Raw genomic sequence first — 8272 nt, 5'->3', positions numbered from 1 at the left:
ATTGTTTGGCTTAGTTCCTAGGTTTTTTTTTTCTTCCCCCTCATAGTTGACACTTTGGTTTAAGTCAAATGTGCTAGCTCCTTTATCTCCTGCCATGGCTGGCTCAGAAAAAGGCTGTGCTCATTCTAGCCAATGAGGCTGGACGGGTTTAGTTTCCAAGAGCTCTGGAGCTCAGTCCCTGCTTCCCAACCCCTCTCTCTTCCCTCCCTCCCTCCCTCCCTCCCTCCCTCCCTCCCTCTCTCCCTCCCTCCCTTCCCCTTTATCTTCTTTTCTTTATAAGATTGCATTATTTGCTGATGTGTGTGTGTGTGTGTGTGTGTGTGTGTGTGTGTGTGTGCATGTATGCCAAACTCATGTTCACACATGTGTCACTGTATCCATGTGGAGGTCAGAGGATAATTTCCAACACTTGGTTCTCTCCTATCATGTGGCACTCAGGTCTTCAGGCTTGGCAGCCAGTGCCTTTACCTGCCGATCACCCTATCTTCTCTCTCCTTTCTCCTCCCTCCCTCCCTCCCTGCTTTCTTTCTTTTTAAAGATGTTTTCATACTATTTTGATCATATTCTTTCCCATTTCCCAACTCCTTCCCGGCCTCCCTACTTACCCAACTTATTGTTCTTTTTCTATCTTAACCCCTCAACATACCTACCCCACAAAACCCCCATGGAATCTGATTTGTATCAGCCAATTACACTGTTAGTTCCAAAGCTCTTCTCCCAGCCCCACACGGCAGTGTTGGTGGGAAATAGAAAGACTTCAGCCAGGTAAACAGAAGGATTTTGATTGGTACATAATCCTAAAGGCTGGTTTCTGTTTATCAGAAAAGCAAGTTTCCTAAAGTGGGTTTCTGTTTGCCAGGAAGCATCCCTAATCCTCCTTCCCTCAAAGCTCAGCTACCTTAGGTCAGGGCACCGAGTTCTCAGTCAGTCTGGACAGCCTGCATCCACTCAGATCCCCACCCTCCTGACAGCCATGTAAAATCTGCTTGCTTTTCTCTCATTTGCTCTTCTTTCTGCCTACTCCCACCCACCACCTCCCCTGAGGAGACCTTGGCAGTTTGATCCCCACCCCCACACAAGCATTATAGTTTGGTAGTCTCTTTGTGCCATAGCTTATACAGTTAATCCCACAGAATGAGACTAAAATGACTACCACCATTTTTTAGCCAAATTCGATGCAAGCGTTATTAAATATTGACTAGGAAGAAGGATAGTGGCCAGGTCCATACTCAGGATTCCCACAGAATGGCCAAGAATTACATTAGTTAGGTGCTTATAAAGGCACAGCCCACAAGGGTCCATACTTTCTGCCTTCATCCAGTAGGGGGCAGGCATATGTTCCGACATATTTCCTGCCTATGTGTGATCAAGCACAGCCTGTGCAGTTTGTGCAACCAACCTTGTTTACAGAAGTGAAAACATGCGGCTTGTTACCTCACACGAACAATGGCTCCCAGCATTCCAGGGAGTTATCTGTCCCCAGGCAAGTGGGGCTAACAGGTTAGAGGCATTTCTGTTTTATAGATCTTTTTTTTTTTTTTTAAAGATTTATTTATTTATTTATTTATTTATTTATTTATTTTATGAAAGTACACTGTAGCTGTCTTCAGACACCCCAGAAGAGGGCACCAGATCTTGTTATAGATGGTTGTGAGCCACCATGTGGTTGCTGGGATTTGAACTCAGGACCTTCAGAAGAGCAGTCAGTGCCCTTAACCGCTGAGCCATCTCTCCAGCCCGTTTTATAGATCTTTTAACCACATTAATGTAAACTTAAAACATAACGTTTGCCCGCCCAGTATGTGTGAAGGTTCACATGTGTGTATACAGGCTTGCATGTGTGTGTGTGCATGCCAAATGTTAGCTGTGCTTGTTAAACATCTGGAGACAGCTCACAGAGGGCCTCTGAGTGAGCAGAATGGGCTTTTAATTGCTGAGCCATCTCTTCAGCCCCAGAAGTTGTTTTTGTCTCTCTTCGTTTCAGTTTCTTCTGAGACAGAGTCTTCTTATTGGCTTACACTTGCTTCGAGCGGATGATTCTGCTGCTTCAGCTTCTTGAGATGCTCAGATATGTGCCACTGTGCCTAGCTGGAGAAAATACTCCCTTCCCCTTGTTTTAGATTTATTTATTTTTATTTCATGTGTATGAGTGTTTTGTCTGCATATATGTATGTGCTTCTTGAATGTGCAGTACTGGAGAAGACAGGGCTGAATGCCCTGGAACTAGAATAACAGACGTGCTGTCATGTAGGCATTGGAAATCAAACCTGAATCCTCTAGAACAGCAGCCAGTGTTCTTATCAATGGAGACATCTCTCCAGCCCCCTTAAGAATGTTTCTTAAGGTCTTAATTCCATCTTCTCTCTCTCTCTCAACCTCTCTCTCTCTCTCTCTCTCTCTCTCTCTCTCTCTCTCTCTCTCTCTCTCTCTCTCTCTCCCTCCCTCCTTCCTTCCCTCTCTTCTTCTCTTCCTCTCTCCCTTACTGCCTAAAGCTAGTTCCTCAGTGGTGGCAAGATGCTGACCAATAGTGTTGAGGACAGTCTTTTCCAGACCTAGAGGGATGGCTGTCCTCATCCAGCAAGTCCTCTGATATGACCACCTTGGTCATGTGCTTGCTTGTTTTACTGAATTTGGGATCAAACCCAGTCATTATGAAAGCTAATTCTTAGAGTCAGGTCCCTCCCCTCTCCAGCCTCTCCTTCCTTCTTCCTTTTTCCTTGTGTATGTGTGTGTGTGTGTTGAGACAGGATTTTCTTTGTGTAATCCTGACTGTCCTGGAACTCTCTCTCTCTCTGTAGACCACCAGGCTGGCTTTTGCCTCCCGAGTACTGGGATTAAAGGCCTGTGCCACCGCCACCGGCTCTTCCTCTTTCTTATTTGAGTCAGAATCACACCGTACAGCTTAGATCAGGCTGACCTTGAATTTATGATCCTCTTGTATGAGCACCAGTGCTTACTTACCAGGCCAATGTTGCCTGATATGGCCAGTGAGAAATGAATCTTGACTAGGCACAGGTTGGGGGAGTCACAGCAAGACCGAGGCTGTGACAAGTTTATTACAAGTAATCAGACTCTTTATACTGTTATCAGAAACAAAATATAATGGCAGCTGAGAGGCAGAATACAAAGGTAGTTGCTAAGAAACAATAACATTTTCAAACTATACAGGGCACAAGAGATTAGTATCTGAGACCAATTGCCCTGCCAATTGGTCTATATGCTTCATTGACTTCTAAGGAACACAAATATCTTAGTTTGGGTTGTGTTGCTATGAAGAGACACCATGACTATGGCAAGTCATTGGGGGCTGGCTCACAGTTTCAGAGGCTCAGTCCATTTTCATCATGTCAGGAAGCAGCAATGTGCAGGCAGACATGGTGCTGGAGATAGAGCTGAGAGTTCTATATCTTAATCTGCAGGAGAGTCTTTGTGCCACACTGGGCATAGCTAGAGTATGGGAGACCTCAAAGACCACCCCCCCAACAGTGACATACTTCCTCCAACGAGGCCACACATACTCCAACCAGGCCACACCTCCTAGTAATGTCACTTCCTATGGGCCAAGCATTCAAACCTATTAGTCATACCACTTGATCAAACCAGCACAATAGAGAAACCGAGGTGGCCTGAATACATCACTGTTTGAGGAAATGCCCCTGTTTCAGGAACTGAAAGCCACACAGTGCCCCAGGAGGTACAGACTTCAACCTGAACAACTTATGACGCTTGTACCTCAAGTGGACTAGACCAGGCCAGTTCCATGATTCCTTACATTATTGCTCAGACTCCTAGGATTATCGATTACATGACTGTAGCTGGTTAATCATGTGTGTTTTAACATCATTTATAGATTGGCTTAGGTCTAGTGCATTCTGGTCCCCCAAACAAACAACATTTCTTTACTGTATCCTTTACTGGGGATGGGGATGGGAAAATTATAGCAAGATTCCTGATGGGGTAGGATGCAAAGGATGCTGAGACTCTTATTTGCTTATCTGAGAGAGAGAGAGAGAGAGAGAGAAAGAGAGAGAGAGAGAGAGAGAGAGAGAGAGAGAGAGAGAGAGAGAGAGAGAGAGCAAGTACCACAGGATGTTATCTCACTTGTCCTCAGTGCTCATTGACAAATGGGGACTCTAAGGGGAAATCCTTTTTTTTTTTTTTTTCTTTTGTTTTTTTTGTTTTTTTTGTTTTTTTTGAGACAGGGTTTCTCTGTGTAGCCCTGGCTGTCCTGGAACTCACTTTGTAGACCAGGCTGGCCTCAAACTCAGAAATCCACCTGCCTCTGCCCCCCAAGTGCTGGGATTAAAGGCGTGCGCCACCACCGCCCGGCCAGAAATTCTTTTCTTTAAAAAATACTTATCATCTGTATTTTACATTTTCTTTTTGGACAACAGCCTGTTACTTGAACAACTTCAAAGAGAAAGGCTATGGCTCTGAGCGAAAGCTGGTAACAAATGCTTGTGGGTTTCAAGTAGAGGTGGTGGCAAACGGGAAGTACTGGCCAAGCTTTACAGAAGCTCAGAACTGCCTCTCTTGTGCCCCTGTTACATCATCTCTGTTATATTTCCCCTGTACTAGTGTGGGGAAGTCATTTCTGCTTTCTCCAGAGATACCTGTCTTAGTCCTCTTTATAGACCACAGTGTGTGTCGGGAGCCTGGAAAGGAGACTGAGACCATGCGCATCATCAGAGGGACACGAATGCAGAAGTGAAGGAGCGGCTTGGTCCTCCACTTCTTTGGGCAGAAGGTGCTGAGTGTTCTTTGCTTTCTCAGATGCCTCTGTGTGACACTGGCTGCAGACCCGTGGAAGTAGCTCCTGAGTTTGATGGCTCAGGGAACTTGGTTCCAGCTGTGAGGCACTGGCCATCAGGGGCTCTTCCTAGGACTTGCTACCATTTCCAATACCTCTTCCTAGAAAACACACTCACTCACTGGTGGTTGGATCAGAAAGGATCTCTGTTGGCAAGGTAAGGTGTCTCCTGTCTGACCTGTCCTGGATGTCTTAGTCTGATTTCTGAGTCTCAGCTCTAAGATGTTCAGAGCTGACCAGACCCTTTTGCAGTCATCTCGCTGAGATGAACTGACATTTTACTGTCATTTTGAAAGTCATACTTACCAAAAGGATTGGAATACTCTGAGCTGAACAGTTAAGGCACACTGGTGTCAGGGGGAAATCCATGTTGGGGAGGAAATAAGGCAAAAGACAAAGGATCATTTTATGTTTCCTGTTAACGTATCCACCACCCCCAAGTGGAAATCCCACCAGAGCAAAGACCTTGCCAGCCTCGTTAGATACTGTATTTGTAGCATCCAAAATAGTCAAAAGTGCCGGGCACTGGTAGTATACATTTTTAATCCCAGCACTTGGCAGAGGCAGAGACATGCAGGTCTCTGAGTTCGAGGCCAGCCTGGTCTACCACGTGAGGTCCAGGACAGCCAGGGCTACACAGAGAAACCCTGTCTTGAAAACTGAACCAAGCTAAATCAAAATAAAAAAAAAATAGTCAAAAGTATTCATATACTTGATAAACAGAAGGCTAGCTAGCTGGATAAATAAATCCTTATCGTTTCCTAGGGTCACATTCTTGGGATTTCTTTAAAATTTTTAAGAAAGTAATTCTTATATTTATCTATCTGTCTGTGCTATAGTGTTTGCGAATCAGTCCTTTCCTTTTACCAAGTGGGCCTGGCTGTCAGGCATGGCAGCCAGTGCCTCCACCTACTGAGCCATCCTACATCCCTTTTTTTGTTGTTTCATTTTATTTATTTGAGACAGGGGTTCAGGTAGCCCACGTTGGCCTTGAACTTATCGTGCAGCTGAGGATGACCTTGAACCCCCAATCATCAGCCTGCTGAGATTACAGACTTGTCCTACCCTGTCTGTTTTTATATGCTGCCAGTTATTGACCCCACAATTTTGCACACGGTAGGCAAGCACTGTACCACCCAAGCTCGTGCTGCCTTCCCAGCAGGAATTCTCTTCTGACTCTCTTAGAAGATTAGGTCCCTCTGCTGAGGTTTCGAAGCACTTGAGTTGAGAGGCACCCACTACATTGATGCTTTCCCTCTTCTCTCCAACCCCTTCCCTGGAAGACTGTATAGTTGTGGAAATTGCAATTAATTAATTAATTAATTAATTTTCTATTTGCTTTGAGATAGAACCTCACTATGTAGCCCATGCTGGCCTGGAACTCTCAAGGTGAAAATCAAGCTAGCCTAGAACTCACCTGCATCTGGCCACTCTTCCCTTCCCCTACCTCCCAGGGCTGAAGCTACAGGTGTGCGCTGTCATGCATGGCTTGAGTTACAGGTGTGCACTGTCATACATGGCTGAGGTTGCAGGTGTGCTGTCATGCATGGCTTGAGTTACAGGTGTGCACTGTCATGCATGGCTGAGGTGGGGACTAGCTGTCTGCTCAGAGGTCAGAGAATTGGGGAATCCTCTCAGCTCAATGTCCAGGGCCTATGAGAAGAAGAAGGCAGTGGCTGCTGTCTGTGAAGGAAGGACCTGTGTCATCTATGCATCTCTCTCTTTATCCATTCCTTAGGTGATGGGCACCTAAGGTTGAGGGTGCTGGTTGCTCTGTCCCAGGACAGGTGCTCTGAGTCACATCCCTAGGATGCTCCTTAGAGGGAATCCATACTCCTCTCCATCCAATGTCTTAACTTAGCTGCTTCAAGTCATGGTGCAATAAACACAGGGGCTCAGGCATCTCTGCCATATGCTGCTGACATAGGGGCCATTTGCAGCTATATTTGCTTGTTTTCTTTTCTTTTTCTTTTTCTTTTTTTTTTTTTTTTTTTTTTTTTTGAGGCAGAATTTTATGTAACCCAGGTTGGCTTCCAACTTACTGTATAGCTGAGGACAACCTTGAACATAAGAACTTCCTGCCTCTTATCTCCTAGGTGCTGGGGTTACAATTACATGTCAAATGGGTTTTATCTAGCACAGGGATGGAGCCCAGGATTTTGTGCCTACCCGGCAGACTCAGCTCTACTAACTGAACTACACACTCAGTCTTTCAGTTCTTCTTCTTTTTTAAAAAATATTTATTTATTTATTTTATGTATATGAGTACACTGTAGCTGTTCATATGGTTGTGGACCTTCATGTGGTTGTTGGGAATTGAATTTAGGTCCTCTGCTCACTCTAGTTGGCCCCACTTGCTCCGGTTCAGCCCAAAGATTTATTTATTACTATATGTAAGTACACTGTAGCTGTCTTCAGAAGAGGGCACCAGATCTCATTACAGGTGGTTGTGAGCCACCATGTGCTTGCTGGGGTTTGAACTCAGGACCTTCAGAAGAGCAGTCAGTGCTCTTACCCACTGAGCCATCTCACCAGCCCCCCTTTCAGTTCTTTATTATAGTCTGGACAGACAGACATCTGTGGCCAGATGTTCAGTGGGTTTTTTTGCAGAAGAGTGACTGGTTCTGATTTAGTCAGGGAATTTGTAGCTATAAGAATTCGTTCATCTTTTAGCTCCAAAGGCTTATTTCAAAACTGAAGCTTTGGGCTGGAAGACAGCAGGTGTTCCTTATTTTAAAATTTCAGAAAAATGACAAAGCCCTAAGACCTGCTCTAAGGTTAAAAGATGAAGCTGATTATTTATTTGGGCCTGGTTGCCAGAGCTCTTGATATGCAAATGTACCTCGGAGAAGGTATGCAAATCAAGGCGGGGTCCACCATCTCCCCCCCCCCTCATAGGAAGAGCAATAAAGCCTTCCTTCCTTTCTGCTGCAGATTTCGAACTCCAATCGCCTGAAGTGTGCTAAGTAGTTGCTCGGGCAGTGGGGTCCACACAGCTGTTCCCATGTTCCCATGTTGCTTGGAACCGCATTGTTTTCCCTGGTTTGCCCACCCTACTACCCTGCGTCACTCGCGACATCTTGAGAGGCTCCATTCAAGCCCCCCTTCAAGTCCAGAAGTGTTCTCTGACTGCAGCCAATCAGGGCAGCTTGCTTTGATTTCCCACGCTGCACCTGATTATCTTTCTGATTGAGTAAATAAATAAAGCTACACACGGTGCCTTTGGTACCTCATTATTTGATTAAACTGAAATCTGCATCAGCCATTGAACAATAAGTTTCTGTTGGCCCAGTGACTGTTTTACCATCTGTCCCCTGCACTGTGCAGGATTAGGCATTGTTTGTGTCTGTGCTCAGTAAAGGCCGGTTGGGAACAATGACAAAACAGTTCGTCCTGTTGATTCATGCGCTAAACGTATCAGACAAGTGAAGAAACCTGCCACCACTTGGTCTCACCAACAAT

The 8272-nt window shown here is 45.3% G+C and overlaps 1 long non-coding RNA gene across 1 annotated transcript; it reads left to right on the top strand.

The window, feature by feature from the left end:
- The first annotated feature begins 4169 nt into the window (after nucleotides 1–4169).
- LOC105247076 lies at nucleotides 4170–8027 on the top strand. The gene is made up of 2 exons (XR_880938.2): nucleotides 4170–4967; nucleotides 7745–8027. It is a non-coding gene; the product is annotated as an uncharacterized LOC105247076 (long non-coding RNA).
- Nucleotides 8028–8272: the final 245 nt, after the last annotated feature.

This window comes from Mus musculus, assembly GCF_000001635.26.
Source record: "Mus musculus strain C57BL/6J chromosome 1 unlocalized genomic contig, GRCm38.p6 C57BL/6J MMCHR1_RANDOM_CTG3".
NCBI classification, from domain to species: Eukaryota; Metazoa; Chordata; class Mammalia; order Rodentia; family Muridae; genus Mus; species Mus musculus.
Note: the sequence above shows the minus strand (reverse complement) of the source record. Positions and strands in the feature narration are given on the sequence as shown.